Below are 22,177 nucleotides of genomic sequence, written 5' to 3' on the forward strand. Positions count from 1 at the left end.
TTATTTTTTCTAGTCACCAAGAAGCACAGACCAAGAGGTCGGCAGCCATTGTTGCTGGACCTCCCCACATTGCTGTAAGCCCCTTCCCCTCTGGCTGAAGTGAATTCCAGGGAATTGAAAGGACCTGGCCCCTTCCACTCTCGCCTTCAATTTTTGCCTTTTCCCCTTAGGGGGCCAGACACTAAAGCCTAAGACATTTAAAAAAGAACTGTATATATATTGGTCAAGTTAGAAAGTGACCACACAAGCCCAAGAAAAAGCAGAAAAGACTTGAGAACACATTAAATTTATACCTCAGGGTGACCCTGAGCACAAAGACAGCCTACACCAATCAAAACCAAAAACAATAAACAAAACAATAACAAAAAAAAACAAACAAACACCGGGGAAGGGGGAGAATCTGATTTCCAGACTTACCACATTATGACATTCAAATGTCCACTGTTAAACAAGGTATACAAAGAAACAGATAAGTATGGCCCACTCAAAGGGGGAAAAAAACGTAAAAACTGTCTTGTAGAAAGGCCAATGGCAGATCTACTAGACAAAGACTTTAAAATACTGGTCTTAAAGATGTTCAAAGAACCAAAAGGAGATGTGGAGAAAGTCAAGAAAACAATATGTGAATAAAATGGAAATATCAATAAGGAGATTAAAATAAAAACCTAAAAAGGAACCAAAAAGAAAGAGTAGAGCTGAAATGTACATTAACTGAACTGAAAAATTCAATGATGGGAATCAAAGGCAAATTTGAGCAGGAAGAACAAAGAATCAGAAAACTTGAAGATATAGGACAATGAAAATTACAGGGGCTGAGGAACAGAGAGAAAAAGAATCGAGGAATAGCAAATACAGCCTAAGGGACCTGTAGAACGCCATCAAGTAAACCAATATACACATTGTGGGACTCCCAGAAGAAGAGACAGAAAAAGGAGCAGAGAGAATACTTAAAGAAATCATAACTGAAAACTTCGCAAATTTGATAAATATAAACATCCAAGAAGCTCAATGAACTCCAAGGAAGATGAACACAAAGAGACTCACACTGAGACACATTATAATCCAAGACCAAGAGAGAAGCAAATCTTCACTACAAGCAATCTTCAATAAGATGATAAGCATATTTCTCATCAGAAACTTTGGAGGCAAGAAGAGTGGCCAATGTATTCAAAGTGCTAAAAATAAAAACCTGTCTACCAAGAATCCCAAATCCAGCCACACTGTCCTTCAACAGTGAGGGAGAAATTAAGACATTCCCAGATAAACAAAAGTTGAGGAAGTCTGTCATCATTAGACCTGCCCTGCAAGATATGCTCAAGGTGAAATGAAGTGACATTAGAGAGTAACTCAAAGCCATATGGAGAAATAAAAATCTCAATAAAGGTTAGTACACATGCAATAGTAAACACTAGTATTATTGTAACAATGGTTGTGACTGCACTTTTTGTTTTCTACATGAGTTAAGAGACTAATGCATTAGTTTATGTTTTGGGGCACACAATGTATAACAATATAATTTTGTGATATCAACAACTAAAAGGTATGACAGACCTGTAAAGGAGCTGAGTTTTTGTATGCTATTCAAGTTAAACTGGTTTAAATTCAAATTAGAGTGTTATAATTCCAGGATGTTAAATGTAATCCCCATGTAACCACAAAGAAAATAGCTATAGAATGTACACAAAAGGAACTGAGAAAGTAATTTAAACATTTCACTACCAAAAAAACAACACCAACTAAATACAAAAGAAGACGTAATGTGAAAATATGGGCCAAAAAAGTTATAAGGTATATAGAAAATAAATAGCACAGTGAGATGTAAGTCCCTCTTTATCAGTAATTACTTTAAATGTAAATGTGTTAAACTCTACAATCAAAAGACAGAGATTGGCAGAATTTATAAAAATACAGGATCCAACTCTATGCTGTCCACAAGAGTTACCTGAGATCCAAAGACACAAACTAGTTGAAAGTGAAAGGATGAAAAGGATATTCCATGCAAAGAGCAGAGATGGCTATACTATTATGAGACAAAATAGACTTTAAATCAAAAAAGATTACAAGAGACAAAGAAGGGCATTATATATTAATAAAAGTTTAATACAGCAAGAAGATATAACAATTATAAACATGTACACACTTAATGAGATCATCAAAAAATATGAAGTAGAAACCAACAGAAATAAAAGGAGAAATATATAGTTCTACAATGACAGTTGGAGATGCCAATGCCTCACTTGCAATAATGAATAGACCAACCAGACAGAAGACAAGTAAGAAAATACAGGATTTAAACAATACAATAAATCAACTAGATCTAACACATATATACAAAACACTCTGCCCAACAACAGCAAAATACTGGGGGTACCAAAAAATGTAATACACATGACTTGTAATCATCTTTTGTTATCAGTATATATTGAGTATTACAATTTTAATACAGTTTTTTCCTTTCTTAAAATGTGTATACATTTTTGGCACACTGTGTGTGTGTGTGTGTATTCTCAAATGCACACGAGACATTATAGGATATACCATCTGTTAGGCCACAAATTAAGTCTCAACAGGTTTTTTTTAAAAAAGAGAGCTATCATACAACGTATCTTCTCTGACCACAATGAATGAAGTTAGAAATTATTCAGCAATTCCACTTATATACCCAAAAGAATTGAAAGCAGGGTCTCAAAGAGACATTTGTACAGCCATGTTCACAGCAGCATTATTCATAATAGCCAAAAGGTGGAAGTAACCCAAGTGTCCATCGACGGATGAACAGATAAACAAAGTGTGGTCTATACACAGAGTGAAATATTAGTCTGTAAAAAGGAAGGAAATTTTACATTATGCTAAGTGAAATAAGCTAAAAGACAAATACTGCAAGGTTCAACTTATATGAGGTATGCAGAGTAGCCAAAATCATAAAGACATTTCTATGTAATGTAAAATGGTGGTTACCAGGGGCTGGGGGGAGGGGAGAATGCGGAGTTATTGTTTAATGGGCACAGAGTTTCAGTTTTATAAGATGAAAAGAGTTATGGTGGTGGATGGTAATGATGGCAGCACAACAATGTGAATGGATTTAATACCACTGAACTGTACACTTAAAAATGGTTAAGATGGTAAATATTTGATATATGAATGTTACCACAATTTAAAGTAATACCCACAAGTGTTGATAAGGAAGTGAAGAAACTGGAACCTCCTATATTGCTGGGGAGGGGCGGGATGTAAAATGGTACAGTCACTTCAGAAAATAGTCTGACAATTCCTCAAAAGGTTAAACAGTTTCCATGTGACCCAGCAATGCCTCTCCGGGGTATATACCCAAGAGAAATAAAAACACATGTCCACACAAAAACATGTACACAAATAGTATTACTGTTCATAATAGCCAAAAAGTATAAACAACCCAAATGTCCATGAACTGATGAATGAATATATACTATGTGGTACACAGACACACACACACACACACACACACACACACACACACACACACACACACTGGAATATTATTCAGCAATAAAAAGAAATGAATTACTGTCACATGCTACAATGGACGAACCTTGGAACGTTATGCTAAAATAAAAGAAGCCACACACAAAAGACCACATATTATCTGATTCCATTTATATGAAATGTCTAGAAAATGCAAATCTAGTGACAGAATGTAGCTGAGTTATTACCTATGGCTGGGGGCTTGGAGGGACATGGGGCATGACTGCTAATGGGTACAGAATTTCTTTTCGGGGTGATGAAAATGTTCAAAAATTGACTGGTGATAATTAGCATGACTGACTATCCTACAAACAATTGAATTGTGCACTTTAACTGGAAGAACTGTGTGGCATGTCAATTATATTTCAATAAAGCTGTTTAAAAACAAAGAAACGAATTAGGTTAGTTGTTTTGCTGTGGTGTCAGTTCATTCTTTATCTAGACAGAAGGTGATGACAGGTAGGAATGGTGCAGTATGAAGCACTTATTGGGTTATAACCACAGCTCAGCCATTATTAGATAGAATGTGTTCAACTTTCTGATCTTCAATGTGTGAGTCTTTCTCATATGGATAATAATACCTGCCTAGCAATGCATGGTACATGGTAAGCTCATTATTATGGTACTAGTGACTGCCAGTCCTGTTAATAACTGTATGCAAGCAATGTCTATATAATTACATAGTTATAAATGCTCTTACTTTAGGAAGACAGGTGCACCTTCTTCGGAAATATTAAAATGATCTCTATTCATGGCAGCCATATTATAATGCAGCTCAATAAATAAATTGTTGTTAATTCAATAAGCATTATTAAGAGTATGTTCCCAGGTGGCAAGCACTGGCTTTTGGGATGGATTTCAAAGCACTCAGGCAGGCCTTGTTTGGCCTACACAGGGAGTTTTTTGGGGTTTGTTTGTTTGTTTGTTTTTGTTTTTTAGCTGAGCCATCCTGCCACCTATTGGCAGCTCAGCTCCGGCCGGGACTCGAACCGCTGTTGCTCAGAGCTCAAACTCTTGAGCGAGCTCTTAACCAAATGAACCACTCGGCCGGCCCCACAGCGAGTTTTTAAAAACTGGATTCATTTTCAATATTTAAGAACAGAGAGATTTTCACTGAAAATCCAGATTTCATTCTCTTGGAAAATAAGAGCATTGGCTAACAGTGAGCCACATTTCCTTGCGAACTCCACAGACAGAACCTATGGAACAAGAGTCTACATCCAAAGTGCTGAGCTCCTCTGTTACCTGCATTGCCCCAAAAGGCATAGCATCTGCAACATCTGGGCTGTCACCGACTGGAGATAAAAAGACAAATAGGCCACAGCTCTCAATCATAAGGAGCTCACAGACTCACAGGGGATGATGAAAACAGCCAAAACCGAAATAGGTAGACTCGCTTATTATCAGTTAGATTCATTTTACAGAGAGGGAAAGAACAAAGCTCAAAGAAGTTATCTGATTTATCTAAGGCAAACTGTATTAGCCAGGCTAACTGACATATGCCTGAATTATTATAAAAGTATTTGATGATTTTCTTCCAGCTATCTATAATAACTTAATGTAACAGTTAAAAGTAATGGCAAAGGGAAGTAGTTTTCATGTCCACCATGCTTTGATTAATTAAGGAGTAATACAGAAGTTGAATAGACAGTATAATTTTCAACTTCTTTTTTATACTAGAAAGGAGGAGGCTCATTAATAAAATGATACAAAATAAGCAAGAGCTTGCTATCTATTAATAATTAATAACTTATCAACCAATTATCTATCATTTACTTAGATATATAGAACTTCTTTAGAGAATTACCAGGCTCTATTTTCACTGAAAACACAGTAATTAAATCAAACAGCCCCAAGGTAAGAGAGTGAAGACTGAGGATAATTTCTAGGACTCATGCCAGGATCCTGTGTGCTTAATCTGTCCTTGGACTGGCCTGGCCCCATTAATCAAAGCAACTGATTTTCTGGGAAAATAACATGTTTTAATGATCTGAAAACCAGATATTAAAGGGGAAACTATGATGTCATGGAGAAAAGAGAACAAATACTATGATATATTTAGCTGTATTTTCTCACTTTTTGTTGTGTTATGTGAAAAGCAATAGACCAAAGTCTTTGCTGGTCTTCCGAAACTGTACCTGGTTAAACAGGTTCCACTAATGGTATGTTTACAAATCAATGCAAAGTAACTTCAGTATTGATACCAATACCGGATCTGTTCGTAATCAGGTTCAACATGAGTTATGTAGACATTCTTTATAAAGTTGCATTATTGAAAACAATGTAAATAAAGTTTTCTAGTATACATGGAAGCTTCTATTTCTTAAGAAATAAAACATTAAAATGGATATAAAGTTTAAGAACTTTACACTGGGCCTCTATCTTTATAACGGTCAGACTTAAGAAGCACACCAGAACCTGAGCAAACCCAGATCCCAGGCACCCACTTCAGCGCCTGGCACAAACAGGAGACATGCAAGAAATGCCAGGTGCTGAACGGAAAGTGACTATATAACCAGGCTATAAAAGAGTTTCCCTGCAAAACATTTTTAATATTATTTTCAAAATTTAAGCTGCAGCATCTGAAACGAAAACAGTCTTCAATTTTACTCTTATATTTTCTAGTAATCACTCTTTATAGAAGCCATTGGGCGTCCTAGGTTTTTCTTGTGTAGGAAAATCAATGATACTTAAGTCCATGTCTCTCTATTTTTATATCCTTGGACTAGCTCCAGGTCTGAAAGAGCAATTATTCAACAAACTTTTTAGGACAGATGAATAATCTAGCTTTTATATTAATATTCCATATCTCTGCTGATTAATAATTAAGTACTTAGTAAACAGTAAATGAGTTAACTTATAAATATTACTCAACAAGAAGTAATCTAGACAACCTCGAAACATATCCTTTTCCTCCAGTCCTGGTTGGCAACTTTAACTGTCTGATCACTGATTTTGAGATCAAGTTTGGTTTTCTTCAGACTTTGTAATTCTAAAACAATGGTGTGATGAAATGGCCCTCTCATTGAAAATATGAATTCTACTCTCCACTTGGTTAATTGCCAAGTTGCCCTAAATTGTCAATATAGACTTTTAGTCTTCTTATTTTTGCCAGACAATATGATTCTAAATTCTCTGCTCTCCAATCCTCATTCCCATTTCCCTACTAGAAAAACAGAAAACAGAAACAAAAACTAACAATTACCAACATCCCTACAACAAAATACTCCATTTCAGAATTGACACCAATGAGCAGGATTAGACAGTTACAGAACACTCTTACCTACAAAAGCAGAATATGTGATCTTTTGGGGTGCACATGAAACATATATCAAGATAGACAATATCCTGGGCCATAAAACAAACCTCAACAAATTTAAAAGAACTGAAATCACATAGAATGTATTCTCCCACCATAATGGAATAAACTAGAAATCAATAACAGAAAATTGAAAGGAAAATCTCCGAACACTTGTAAACTAAATAACACACTTCTAAATAATCCACAGGTCAAAGAGGAAGGCTAAAGGGCAATTTTAAAAGTACATTTAACTAAATGAAAATGCCAGCATATCAAAATTTGTAGGACATAGCTAAAGCAGTGCTCTGAGGTTAATTTATAGCATAAAATGCATACGTAAGAAAAAACTTCTCAAATCAATATTCTAAGCTCCCACACCTCAAGAACCTAGAAAAAGAGCAAAATAAGCCCAAAGCAAACAATAGGAAAGAAATAATAAAGGTAAGAGCAGATATAAAAGACATTAAAAACAGAAAAATAGGAAAAAGTCTATTAAACCAAGAGCTGGTTCTTTTAAAACATTGACAAAGTTTACAAACTTCTAACAAGACTGTAAAAAAAAAGAGATAGCAGTCACAATATACCAATATTAAGAATAACAAGATATCACTACAGACCTGGTAGATATCAAAAGAATAAAGATATACTATGAACAACTTTACAGACATAAATTTGACAACTTAGATAAAATGGACCACTACCTCGAAAAATCCAAACTACCAAAGCTCACACAATATGAAATAGATATTTTAACAGTCCTTAAACATTAAGGAAATTGAATGTATAATTTCAAAACTCCTCCTCCCCCCCCACGAAATCTCCAGGCCCAGATGGTCTCACTAAAGAATTCTACCAAATGTTTAAAGAAGAATTAATACCAATTCAATACTCTTTTCAGGAAATGAAAGAAAAGGAAACAGTTCTCTATTCATTTTATGAAGCTATTATTACCATGATACTAAAACCAAATAAGATGTGGGAGCTAAAGATAGACAAAACAAAACTACAGACCAATATCCCTCATGAATATATACAAAAGAGGGCCGGCCAAGTGGCACATTGGTTAAGAGCTGGCTTGGGACGCCAGAGGGCCCCCGTTCGGATCCCACATATGAGGGCCAATGACACTACCCTCTACAGCTAAGATGCTGAACAACAGCTCAACCTGGAGCTGGGCTACCGTGTGTCGCAGGCAATGGCATAGGCTGCAGCCCCTTCTGCAGTGGGTTGCCATGGGCTACCATGTGTAGCCAGCAGCCAGCGTGAGCAGCCAGCAGCCGCAGTGAGCAGCCGTCCAGAAGCCGGCGACTGATCTGCCTCAGCCGGGAAGAGCGCAATGATGGTGCCAACTTGGGCCAGTGAAGCAACGTCCTCCACAACTAGACTGAAGAACAAAAAGACAGCAACTTGTCTGTTCCCATTCCGCCAATTCCCCAGTGCTGTTCCCATCCCCCAATTCCCCAATAAAAATCTTAAAAAAATATATATATATATATACACACACACACACAAAAGAATATTTAGCAAAATTAAAATCAGCAATATATAAAAATAATCACACACATGACCAAGTAGGGTTTATTCCAGAGATCAAAGACTGGTTCAATATTTGAAAATTAATTAATATAACCCACTGTTTTAACAAGCTAAAGAAGAAAAATCATATGATCATATCAATTGATACAAAGAAGCATTTAATAAAATTCAACACCCATGCATCATTTACAGACTCTCAGAAAAACAGAAATAGAGGAGAACCTCTTCAACTTACATAATAAGGAGCATTTACCAAAAACCTACAGTTAACATTATATTTAATGGGAAGATAAGATGCTTTTCCCACAAGGTCAAGAATAAAAGGCTAGGGCCGGCCAAGTGGCTCAGTTGGTTAAGAGTTAGCCTAAGAGCACAAACTCTGAGCAACAGGGCCACCGTTTTGATTCCCACATGGCCCAGTGACACTGCGCCCGAGCTGAGCTGGTGCTGAGCTGCCAACAGGTGGCAGGATGGCTCAGCTGGTCAGAGCATGTGCTCCTAACAACAAGACTGCCTGTTCGATGGTGGGCTACGCCTGCACGCAACTAAGACTGAACTCGGCACCTTGAGCTGAGCTGCCACCCGGATGGCACAGTGGGTAGAGCATGCACTCTTAACAACAAGGCTGCTAGTTCGATTCCCGCATGGGATGGTGGCTACGCCCACCAGCAACTAAGATTGTAACACAGCACCTTCAGCTTAGAGGCCACAAGCTGCCGATGGGCAGCCAGATGGCGACTGGCGCCGTCCACAACTAAGATTAAAGAACAACTTGGCTGATCCCTCTCCCCAATTCCCCAACACCCCCAATTCTCCAATTTAAAAAGAATAAAAGGCTAGGATGTTGCTCTCATTCTAGCAACACAGTCTAAGTCTAGCCAGTGCAATAAGATAAGAAAAGGAAATAAAAGGCATAAAGATTTAAAAGGAAGAAATTAAACCATCTAACCTATCCCTATTTGCAGACGGCATGATTGTCTACATAGACCATCCCAAGGGATTTACCAAAAACTCCTAGAACTAATGAGTGAGGAGCTCTACAAGGATGCAGGATGCAAGCTAAACATATAAAAAAAAATCAACTGTATTTCTATATACTAGCAATAAACATATGGGCACCAAAATTAAAGACAATAGCATTTACAGTTGTTTAAAAAATTGAAATACTTAGGTGTAAATCTAAGAAAACATGTATAGGAATTATAGGACTATAGGAATTACATGCTGATAACTACACAATGCTGATGAAAGAAATGCAGAGACCTAATATGTTCACTGATTAGAAAACTCAAAATAGTAAAGGTGTCAATTCTCCAAATCCCAGCAAAATTTTTGTAGAAGAGCATTCTATAATTAATATAGAAAGGGAAAAGGAGCTAGAATATCTAAAATAATTTTGAAAAGAAAGAATACAGTGGGATGAATCAATCTACCTAATTTCAAGACTTTTATACTGTGATACTGGCTAAGGAATAGACATGGCTCAATGGACAGAAAAGAGCACTCAGGAACAGACCTACACAAAAAGCCCAACTGATTTCTGACAAAGGTGCAACAGCAACTGAATGGAAGAGGGAGAGCCTTTTCAACAAAAAAGTGTAGCAATTAGTCATCCACAAGCAAAAAAAACAAAACAAACAAAGAAACCCACAAGAAACCATGTCCTCAATCTCACACATTACACAAATGAATCATGGACTTATATGTAAATTTTAAAACTATATAACTTATAGAAGAAAATCTTCGGTATCTAGGGCTAGGCAAAGAGTTCTCAGACTTGACACCAAAAGCATGATCCACAAAAGAAAAAAAAATCAATAAATTGGACCTCATTAAAATTAATAACTTTTGTTCTTCAAAAGACCCTGTTGAGAAGCTGAATAGAGTCAGAGGACATATCTGCAAGTCAGTTTAAGAAAGGACTAATATCTTCAGAGAATTCTGCTGAACGAAAAAAGCCAATCCCAACATACTATACAATTGCAATTTTAAAACATTTTTGAAATGAGAAAATTATATGGAGAACAAATTAGTGGTTGCCAGAGGTAAAGGAGTGGGGGCAGGAAGGAGGTGGGTGTGGTTATAACAGAATAATGTGAGAAATCCTTGCGGTGATGGACACGTTCTCTGTCTTGCCTATGTCAATGTCAAACCCTGGTTGTGACGCTGTACTACGATACAATGTAACAATCCTTGTGCCACATCACACACATGAATCTACAACTGTTCTAAAATGTAGTTTAATTTAAATAATTAATAAACACGAATTTTAAACTCTTCATGAATACAACTATATATTTATTGCCTTAGCTCTCAACTCCCCACTCTCTTCTTCTGCCAATTCTTGCTTCTGAATTGCCAATTAATCATCTGTGTCAGATGCTGACTTACCAACATTGCTCCAGCTAAGGAAAGCAATCTACACACCATTGCTGCATCTTCCACACAACCAATCACCGGGATTTGGCTTTAAACTGGAAGTTCAGAGTATTTTAAAGAGATCCTCTCATGAATATCCACACCACATAACTGATGTAGACACGCTCCGCAGGAGAGCCTAGGACTTAATGTGGGAAGTCTGTCTGAACTCCAGTGTAGATTACCCAGTCATGCACCATCTAGTATGTGTGGCCACCTCCCTATCAGGCCACTGGTAACTGGCAGCCCCCTATATCACTTTCTTTGAAACCATTCACCCAAGTCTTGTAACACCACTGTTACCTGCATCTGGAGGTAACTGTGGGAGAAGTAGGATGCATTGCAGTTACGAGACCATATGTGAGACACACCCATGGCAAGCAGCCTTCCCGCACTGATTCTCCTTGCCCCGTCCTCCACACAGAAGCAGCAGGTGCTGTCAGATTTGCTTTGCACATTCTGAGACGACAGCCACCATGGCACCATCTTCCTGTGCCTCTTGCCAAATGGCAGCACTAAATACATGAGGCAGCCAATGGGCAATGCTTTCCAAGTGGCTTTGCACTCAGATGGCACAACAGCCACTTCCTTGGGGATCTGACACCACTCAGCTAGTGTGTGGATCCTGACAAAATCCGAATTCCTCACTCTTCTGAGGTGAAAGCTATGGAATCCTCCCAATGGGGAAACATCTTCCAACTAAAAAATCCATGAGAAATGTGTTGCAAGCTAATTTTTTCTGAATCCTGCGGCAATGAGTTTGTATAATACAAGGAAGAGAAAAATTCAGTAACCAGGCATGTGTAAGTAACTGGCCACGGCATGACCAGTTCTCTTTAAAAATATCACATAGAAGAACACTCTTCTGTTGGCAAGAAAAAGAAATACAAACACAGGCTTTAGAGAGGGTTTTTGTTTTATTTTGTTTGAAATCCCTCTCAATAACAACTAAAGACTTCCCAGGTCTGTTCAGCTGACCTGGAAGTATACAAAGAAGGCTGCTGTCCAAGTTCAGGGTAACGAGGGCCCAGGAACCCTCCTGCTGAACCAGGTCTCCTTTCACAATGATCTGTTTATCCCAGACTGATCTGCACAGATACCCACTATCTTTATCTCAGAAGAGAAGTGTTCCAAGTGACACAAAGTGTTCTTAAAAGTTCCCAATCCGAGAGACACAGATGCACTGTATACAGAGTAAGACCTGGCTTCTACAGGGGACTTTCCAGGAAAGCCTAGAAAACAGTGCTGTCCTGTTGACAGCAGGCATTTCCTTCTTCTTTTAGAGATTCCTCAGCCCAGCAGGAAATAAAAACTAAGAGATTAGTAATAACCATCCACCCACAAAAATAAGAAAAAGACATTAGACTCCTAGAGCAGGAAATCAACAAAAATGTTATCATTTACTTGAACAATTTAAATTCAGCATTCTGGCATGCACTGAAATATAATAAGGCACTAAGCTTTAGAACAATTGTTGCATGGGGCTGGACTTAATTAATCTCAGCAGGCTTGAAAAGAGCCTCCAGGAAGTCAATGTGATAAACTTCCTTCAAATGTACTAGTATGAAAATGAAACCAGTGCTACCAAATCAGACATATTTGGGCAGTGGCGGTGGTATCACATGGTTTCACCTATCTACCTCTGAGCACTGACCTTGTCACGCTAGGCCAGTCTCACTTCTGTTTACCACTTGAAGGCTCCTGAGTCAGCACCCACTCAGGGTCAGCACCTTGTATAAGGGGTCAGATTAGAAATAAAGATCAGGAGAAGCAGAAAGAGTTCTTGCTTCCTCCTACAAGGAAGGAAGGAAGGGCAGCATGCTCTGAGCCCTCAGTATTGTCCTAACTTTGGGTGGGACCACAGAAGCACAGACAGCCTTCAGGCAGAAGAGGAGACAGACGAGGAGCTGGGACCCGTGAGCACACGTACCCTCTCATTTCTCCTGGGCCCCACCTCCAGGCAGCAGAAGATTCTAGGCTGGAAAGGAAAGTCTAGAGGAGGTTAACCTTCAGCAATCTCCCCCCATCCAATAAAGATCTAACGAAAGAAGGGGAGACTAGAAGGGGGAGTATGGAGGTAAGCACGGTCTGAATTACTGACCCTGGACATTGTAAGTGTGTGCTTTGTACCAGCGCCTCACCCTGGCCAGAACCGACCGAGTCTGTCATTATGAATGAATGGTCTGTCCCTTCATCTCAATGAGCATTGTCATTATCCATGAGCCATGAGACAACATGATGTGTGGAGCACAAGACACTCTGCTTGGTACACGGCATTTCAAGGGCTTTGTCTGGAGACAATGTTCTGCCTTCAGATGGCTCTACATCGAGCAGAGCTGTTCAGATGGAAGCCGGCTTGTGAGGACAACAACTGGAAATACGAAGGTAACCCACAGTCAGCCCGACCCCACAAGCTGCAAGTTCATCAATCAGCCTCCTTACTCACACCTTGCCAAGACCTGTCATTAAAATACTAAATGTTCAAAAACCCTTTTTTTATTCAGAATTCCACTGTTTCATTGGCTTAATGAGGCCACGAGTCTAAGGCTCTACTTGGAGGGGATCTGTATGTATTTAACATCTCATCCCATGTCACAGCGGTACAACAGAGCACCTCACTGTGGCTCCGTCTCTCTCTCTCTCTCTCTCTCTCTCTCTCTCTCTCNCACACACACACACACACACACACACACACACACACACACACACACACACTACATCATAGTCAAGAACTGGAGCTACGACATAACAGAGTAAAGTTTCCCATCCTTTTCTAGGAAGGGTAGGACACTATAGTTTTGGCAGAGTGGCCTAAGGACACACAGACTCTAACACCAGGTCTGACCTTGACTTGGTAAAACAAGGAGGCTTCTCAGTAAGATGACCCAAGCAATCCACTCTGGGGAGTTTAGATTTGTGTTAGAAAAGTCAAAGGTAGAAAAAGCATAGAAAGCAGGTCTGGCAGATCTCGAAATATACCATTTTAAAGAATATTCTGTTTACTTTTCCTACTATATTTTGGATTACATGTTAACCTCAAATTTTAAAAATGAAAACGTATTTTAAACTTTCCTCATTTTAAGTATGGAATCCTTTTGAGTATATATTGTTTTGAATGAGGGTTTGGGGGATATTATTTCAGAGGAATCCATGGAACATTTAAGCAAGGGCAACTCCTTTGAAGGCCTGTATTTCTAAAGCCTATTCAGTCTGTGGGTAACACAGTGATAATGGTAAGACACACAATGGAGGCTAGTCTTTACCATAATACTGAGCTGCTTGTGTGCTGGCTATACAAAAGTCTCCCAGTGGTAGATTTTCACTTCGTAATTGGGCAGCAGAACAAATAGGGTGAATCAATTATTTCCATTTGCAACACAGGGCCAAACTACCAGTAAACATCAGTTATCTGCATGCCCTGCACAGCAAAACAAAACCAAAAACAGCATCTAACTTCTCCACAGAAAGACAACAAATCATGAACTCGAGATAGGAATTCATCCATTTTTCATTTCTTTAACTAATGTGTCCACACTCTAGGGCTGATGTGGGACTAAACGAAGTTAGAAAGCCATGGCACTTACACCGATCACAGATTTCCTTCTGAGCGTACGAACTGGGGCTCACGTACCTGGTCCTGGCCAAACTGGATTTTAATAACTTGTCAGGATATTTTAGAGTAATCGCTGCATGCAACTTGATTTAATTAATCTCAGCAGGGTTCAAAGAAGGCGCATGAAATCGACATGAAAAATGTCCTTCAAATGTTCTATTATTAAAAGTTGAGTAATTATGTCAGAAAAAGAGACAGATTACAAATCAAAACCGAAAGAAATATTTCATACATGCTGACAAAGAAGCATGTCTGTCTCTCTCTCTACAGCAGAAAAACAAGAGATAAAATTGCTAGCTCAGTGTTTGGTGCAAAGCAGGTGCTCATCAATATCTGTTGAATTAATAAAACAATGAATGAAGGTTGAATGAATATCTGTGACAAGACTAGGTATGCAAAAAGATTGTACATTCTTTCAAACAGTGGTTAGGAATGTGCAATTTATAACATGGTGACTAGAGATGTGCTGTGTATTTGAAAGTTGGCATTTAGGTACAAATGACAGAGTAGAGAAGGTACAACATCTTAGGACGCCCGATTACCACCCCATTCCCATCCACATTGTGAAGCACTACGACTTCATGGTTTTAGAATCCGGTTCCATTCCACAATTCAAGTTTTTACAGTACAGTGGTGGGGAAACGGTGCCCGGTGCTGGGAAGGCTGTGGGGTGGGTGGGGTGGGGGCTCCTGTGTGCTGTTTAAGGCATGATCTCCTTGTATCCTTGTGCAGAGGGGCTCAGAAAATTAGCTATGGAGCTGCACCACATGGGGGCTATTTCACCTCCCAGCTCTCAGAATAAAAGACATTTCCTTTTGGACAGGCATTCAACAAGGATTCATCCAATGACAGATATGGCACCACTTTCTCCTCCTGCTACCACAAAACCATCAGAGCCTCCACCCGCAGACTTACTCAGAGCACTTACTGTGTATTAGGCACTCTTCTAAGCATTTCACAAGGATTGACTCATTTCATCCTCTCAACAGCCTGCAACAGTGATTCCCAAACTTTAGTGCACGTGGGAAGATTCTAAACATGCCCCTGCCTAGGTCACGCCCAAAAGCAATCCCAACTTTTGCGGGTGGGAGTGGCATCAATGTTTCTAAAGACCCCTGGGGTAATTCCAATGTACAGTAAAGTTTGAAACACTTACCTAAGAGATGAGTGCCATAACTCTACATTTTAAGGATAAGGCAACTAAGGCACAGAGAGGTTAATGCTTTCCCAAGGTCACACAGCAGGCAGGCAGAAGAGCTGGGATCTGAACCCAGGTTGTTTGACTGCTGCCAAATACTAAGAAATCATGTCAGGTAGAGGTATTATCAAAATAATATAAATTACTAGTATGCAATGAAATGAAGCAGAGAGAAACTGAGGATGTATGCTGGCGAAAAATTACAGAAAATGTGGACATGTCTGTGGATGTGGGGGAGATCTTACATAGTCCAACCAGTTGGGAACACAGCTATCATCCTCTGAAAAGATTATCACGTAGCTATGAAAAGTGGCTGTTTGGAGTACCTGGAAAGCCTATGTTCTAGAACAGTGGTTCATGCAATTTAGCATACATGAAAACCACCTGGACCACTGATTACAATACAGGCTGCTGGGACCCACCCCAGGATTTCGAGTTCAGGTTAAGTCTGGAGAAGAGCCCTAGAATTTGCTTTTCTAACAAATCCCCTAGTGAAGCTGACACAGAAGCACTGCCTCAGGCACCACCTAACAGTTCTGAGAGATAAGCTAGGAGCTGCAGCCACACAGAGCTGTGTCAGTGTCCCCAGGGTCACCACGCTGAAGTCTGTGTCTGCACTTCTGCTTATTGTGCTTCCAGAAGGTGGCAAGCCTCCCTCTGTCAGCTCCTTCCCCAAGTTGCTCATGCCTGTTACCACTCAGCCCAGGCTGTGGTTATCTCCTCCTCCAGGAAGGCTTCCTGGATCCCAGGTCTCTCATACGCTCCCCTAACACCCTCCCCATAAACTCATCATGACACCGGCTGTGCATATCAAGGCTTGTCTTTCACATGTCTACCTCTGCCACCAGACAAGAATGTGACCTCCTCCTGAGGACAGGGGCTGTTTCTGATTACTCTTTCCATCATAAACACAAGGCCTGGTACATAAAAGGTACATAGTGAGTGTGTACATATAAGCACTCCATCCTACCAGGAAGAGGAGAAATGGAGATTTCTGGAGCAGAGGCTGTTTTTCTTTCAGCCATAGAAAAAGTTGCAATATACAAATTGGATGTGTTTCAAAATACAAGTGTAAGTTGTTTTAGGACTGGGAATGCATTTCTCTATCTATGTAGATAGATAGATAGATAGATAGATAGATAGATAGATAGATAGATAGATAGATAGATACAGGGATAGATAGATATAGATATATGTATAGGGCCTAACCTTGGAAACTTGTTTAATGGGACTACATTGTAATTTTAACTCAAGTACAAGAGAGCTCACTGGTCCTGTTACATAGACCAATAATTTCTACAAAAGACTGGGGTCAAAGTTCCCATTCTGGGAACACATCTCATTCCTGCCCCCTTCCACTGTAAGACAATAAAATCCTGGACCCTCCCTGCCCGTGCACCTGCCCTAGATGGTGAGCAAAGATCCCAGTTTCCCATTTCCTGCAGGCTGTCTCCCTCCGCGACACTTTCTAGTCTGGTCATTTCAGAGTCTGGTCATTTCAGGCCTGTATTCTATTTCTCTTCAGGGACAGCCTGTCAATCCTAGGAAACTCTGCCTCACTGCTAGTAGGGGCTGAGGGGAAAGGCCGTCCCCTCCCCCTAGCAGGTTTGCTGTGCAGAGTCCTCTTAGAACTCCCCAGCCCCATGACTCAATCCAGAGTGAGGATGATGGGAGGGTGGGGCTTGCAGTCCAGATCTGGTGGGCTAAAGTGGACCATATTTTGAGTCAGGCACCCGGTCGCTGAAATTACAATGGTGAACTCTCGTTTCTTCCGTAATGACACAGAGGGGTCCTGCCACAGGAAAACGAGCAGAGGTTATTTCTAACCAAGAAATCGGGTCCTTTAAGGTCCTGGCTAGATGAGCTAACAGTCCTATGTGCAGGACATTCAAACATCATGAACGCAGGCTGGTCATTAATTGGGTCCACAAATGCTGACCCTGCATCCACAGCAAATTACCACAACCAAGTAGCATAAATATATACCATGCTCTTTCCATTGCTGGCATTGCCACAGCTCCCCGATGCTCTCCCAGGCACTGTCAGGAAGCACCATCTGCACCGGAAGTGAGACAGAGCGAGGATTGGCCCTGAACTCCTGTGAGCCCTCATGCACGCTCACCCTCACGGGCCTCTCCACTCAGGTCTCATCTTCAGGTCAGCAAGCAGGAATCATCTAGTTTGCAAGAGGTTCTGTGGGAACGTTGCTGCCTGAGGGAGTGACAAGCTACAGAGGAGACAGGCACATGGAAGCGGGTGGATCTCCTGAGCCAGGCAGCCCTGCGTTCAAATCTCAGTCTAATCACTTCCTGCGATGCTCTGGCCACAACAACGTCCCTGAACCTCCACTTGTTCAACTGTGAAAAGGGAGGAGAAAAACCTAACTTGCTCATCAGTATAATCATCTTCATCTGAACCACATAACAGAGAATGCTTTGAGTGAATGCTTCCTCAATTCTCCCAAGGATGGTACATAACCACCCACCTCATTCTAGAAGCCTAGGAGAACAGCTAATTACATACAACGTATACCACAGGGCATGGGGTTTAATTCTGTTAAGAAAGGCTGATATGGAATGAGCTGAGCATCATGGGTAAACAACACCCTCCTGGTTCCCTGAGGGTTTCGGAAAGGGATCAGATAGACAGGCAGAAGCAGAGCTGGAATAAGGAAGGCACGGGTAGAGTCTGAGCCCAAGAGAAGGGGTGAGCCTGGCAGCGCCAACACAGAAACAGCCACTAACTTGATGTGCTCTCCCCACACTGCTGTTTCATCTGAGATGCAGAGATGAAGAAAGCCATGTAATCACTTTGTACTAATGAACATCTCTCTACAAATGGAAAACAATTCAATATTTGAGTTACTAATTTTCAAACTGCCATGTATTATATGATTTGTCTCTAGAAAGCAATGTACGTTTGGTGTTCTTTCCTGGTGTTTCAGAAATAACAAAAATATTTCTAAAACATCTGAATTTATGCTTCTGCGATCTTATGATCCCATTTATGCCATTACATGTCTCCAAAGCAAACATTTTGCAAATGTTTAGCTTTCAGACCAAAAAAAAAAAGGAAACCACTGACAATTCCCATTCTAAATGAATCCTTCCAATGCCTCTGAGTTGGGGAAAGAAGGTTCCTTGCTTTCAGCAGCAGGCAGAGAGGTCAACCCTGGGCCAGGGGCTAGAAGACCTGCCACCTAAGGACAACTCCACTGCCCGGCTGCTTTCCCCTTTATGTCATTTGTACTTCTCTGGGCCAGTTTCCTCATCTGTGGAATGGAAGGTCCCTTCCAGCTATTAAAGTATAAAACTTTACCAACACTCTGCTTCAGTATCTGAAAAATTACAAGTACTTGTCTCCAACTTTCAGGAAGGTGAAGACTAACAAGGAAATATTTATAGGAAGCTTTAAGATCATATAATGAAACAGAAATAAACAAGGCTCATAAAATCACAGGGCTATCAGGGACCCTAAAGCTCTGGCCACCTAAAATGAAACTGAACTCTTAAGGCACGGGAGGAGATGGTTGGCAACGGTCTGTTTTATGAGGCTTTCTTATGGGCTTCCTGTAGGCACCAGGGCCAGTGCGTTCTGCTCAGGAAGGCAGGCTATAAGTGAGCAGGAGCTGACAGTCTGCCTGGGCAGTGTCCCCAGGCTTTCATTAGGTGGACAGTCGGCATTAGGTTTTCCCCATACACTGTTCTACAGGTGTAGATACTCTGTCTTCAACTGGTGCAAAGTGTAGACCAAAAAAAACGTGCAAATAATGACCTCATTTCCAAAGCTGGATCCCAGCCCACATCTGAATGAAAAGAGTTTCCTTGCCTGGCACTATACAGACCTGAGAGCCTGGGTCTATTACTTAACCACTCTGAGCCTCTCTTTTCTCATCTTTAAAATGCGGACAGTAATAATATTCTATTGGGTTGTCGGAAAAGTCATGACGTATTTTTTTTCTATGTTTCTTGTTGCAAAAATGCGTCATGACTTTTCTGACAACCCAATACATTACAGGGATGTGAGGAGAATTGATGAGTTATTATTTCATGTAAAGCCCTCAGTGAAGTGTGCTGGACACATACTTCGTGCTGGATAAATGCTACCTATTTTTCATATTGGTATCAGTATTAACATTATCAAGAACTAAGTGTAGGATACTACTTCAGTAAGAAAAGAAACAGGAGCAGATGGGAAGGTCCTGAAATGCAGAGCTCTCCTGGGGAAACACAGCTGCTGGCTGCCACCACCAACCCCGCCTCCTGACACTCTCAGACATTATGACTGCAAGGTCAGGGAGGACTGACTGAAAAAGAGGAAAAGGAGCTTGGGAAGGCAAAGAAAGTAGGTAAAGTCCACAGCCAAAGGAGCGGAAACAAGGTGTGTTGTGGGGCTGGCTTCAGGCTGTGGCTGAAAAAACACCTATCAGGGAGAAGTAGGTAAAAGGTGAGAAAGCGCCCTGGGGAGAAACTGGGGAAAGAATATAGACACCGCACGTGCAGGAACACAAATAAAAAAGAGAGAGTTAAACCAGATGGAAGGAAGATGGCACATTTGAGTGCCAAAGGAAGTAAGTGAAAATTAGAATACTGGATAATAAGAAATGGCCACGTGAAACTCTAAAGGATGGGGGGAGGGGTGCCGAGAACAAGGTTGGGCAGCCCTTGGAGGGGCGCATAATTGAACGGGCACCCGGAGAACAATGCAATGAGGAAGTGTGGAAGATGGGGGAGGGCGGACATCAAGAGAAAAGATGCAAGTTAGTAAAGATGGAAATATAAAGTGGAGTGAAGTGTCTGTGCCTGGTAGCAAAGGAGAGCCAAGAACTGGGAGACCTGAAGGGGTTAATAGGGAAGAAAACACCAGGCAACTCAGAAAATGTGGTGAGGTGCGGAGAAAACCTTGGGAGGAGGAGGAGGGTGATATGTGAATTTCAATAGCCTTGGTAACAAGTGCTAAATAAACTCAAATTATTCTTCTATTTATCACCGTTATTATCTAAGGCTGGGAAGCAACTAACCAAGAGTGGTGTTTTTTTCCCCCTTTGGTTTGGTTTTTCGTACTTGGAGGGAGGGGAAATTTGCTCAGGCCCGTAACTCTGCAGTCAGATGGGTGGCCCGCCAGCACGGGTCACCTGAGTTCCCTCTGACGTGGGCAGCAGCTCTGACTTCTATCTTCCTGGGGCTAATGCGCCCCCACCCCCCAAGTTTTGAACAGAAGTGGCACTAAACCAACCCAGAGACGACTGACGCCAGGTTCCACTGTCTTTCTCGTGAAATGACACCCAGGTGGGACCTGCGGAGAAACTTGGGGTCGGAGCTAAGTTCTCCAACTGCAGCCCTTCTCTGTCCCCTGGGCCGGTGCAGGCTGCGCAGGTCGCGCCGCGGGAGCGAGCTGAGAGGTGCAGGGAATACCGGCCGCACCGGGCTCCGCTCCCGGCGCCACCCCGCAGGCCGGGCCCAGCCAGTGGCGCGCGGGGTGAAGTTTCAGGGTCCTCCCTAGACGGTCGTGCTGGGGACCGCCGCCTGCACGCCCTGCCCGGGGCCACGCAGCCCGGCCAGCAGAGGACGCCGAGCAACCAACGCAAGGCACCAACAGGTGGGCAGCCGGGCGCCTGCCGGAATCCGACAGGAGGCAGCGGCAGGGCGCCCTCAAGCTACGAACGCCGCCGTGTGGGGCTGATCCCACTCCCGGGTTCCCAGCTCACAGCCCAAGGCACTGGCCCCGCACGCCCCCCGCGCAGCCTCACCTCACGCGGCCCCCGCTCAGCGGAGCCTCCAAAGTCAGGGGAGTCAAGAGGTCCCAGCGACGCAGGGCCGGTCCCGGTCCCTCGAAGACTAGAGCACGCCGGGCTCTCGGAGGAGCTTCTGATCCGGCGCGCAGCCTCTGGGCTGGCGGCCGGCGCCGGAGAAAACGCGGTGCTGAACGCCCGCCCGCGCCGCGGCCGCCGGGCTCCCGGGACCACGCCCCGACCCGGCCCCCGACCGCGCCCCCAACCGGCTCGCCCTTTCCCCAGGCCACGCCCCCAAACCCAGCCCCCTCTTACCCCCGGCCAGTAGGCCCCAAGCCGGGCTCCCCCAAGCCGGGCTCCCCCAGGCCCCGTCCTCCGCCCGGCTCCCGCCCATTGTCCCCACTCCACCACCAGTCCCCGCCCTGGCTGCCCCCACCATTCTCCCAACCATTCCCACCTCGACCCTATTCTCCATCAGTGTATCACCCAGCCCCCCGCAACCCCCTGGCCCTGCTACATTTCCCCCTACTCCAGCTCCGCTCGCCCTCAGCTACACACACACACACATGCCGGCTCCTTCCAGCCACCCCCAGAGACTCCCGCCTATCCCCAGCCTGGCCCCCCTAAATCCGACCGCCACCCCATCAACCCCCGCCCCCCAGCCTAGCCGAGAGCTGGAGGAGCCACCGCGTTACCCGGGCAACCGCCCCCCACTGCCCACTGGCTCCACCTCAGCCTCAGGGAGTTCACTCTAGGCGAAGACACGGTGGCTGCAATTTTCTGAGTGAAGGAAACGTTGAGTGAGAATTTTGAAACCTACCGGTTTCCCCAGGGCCTAGGGCAAGTCTTCTGCGGACTGTACAGGTGAATCCACTTAAA

At 42.4% G+C, this 22,177-nt stretch overlaps 1 protein-coding gene across 1 annotated transcript in view; it reads right to left on the minus strand.

Moving 5' to 3' along the window:
- The window catches only part of SPATA13 (spermatogenesis associated 13), a 143,396-nt gene extending 121,875 nt beyond the window's left edge, over positions 1 to 21,521 (minus strand). Inside the window, exon 1 of the mRNA XM_019651441.1 lies at positions 21,317 to 21,521. The gene's annotated coding sequence lies outside the window, so the exon portion shown is untranslated. The remainder of the gene's footprint in view (positions 1 to 21,316) is intronic.
- Positions 21,522 to 22,177: the final 656 nt, after the last annotated feature.

Source organism: Hipposideros armiger, unplaced genomic scaffold (assembly GCF_001890085.2).
Source record: "Hipposideros armiger isolate ML-2016 unplaced genomic scaffold, ASM189008v1 scaffold_160, whole genome shotgun sequence".
In the NCBI taxonomy this organism is placed as follows: domain Eukaryota; kingdom Metazoa; phylum Chordata; class Mammalia; order Chiroptera; family Hipposideridae; genus Hipposideros; species Hipposideros armiger.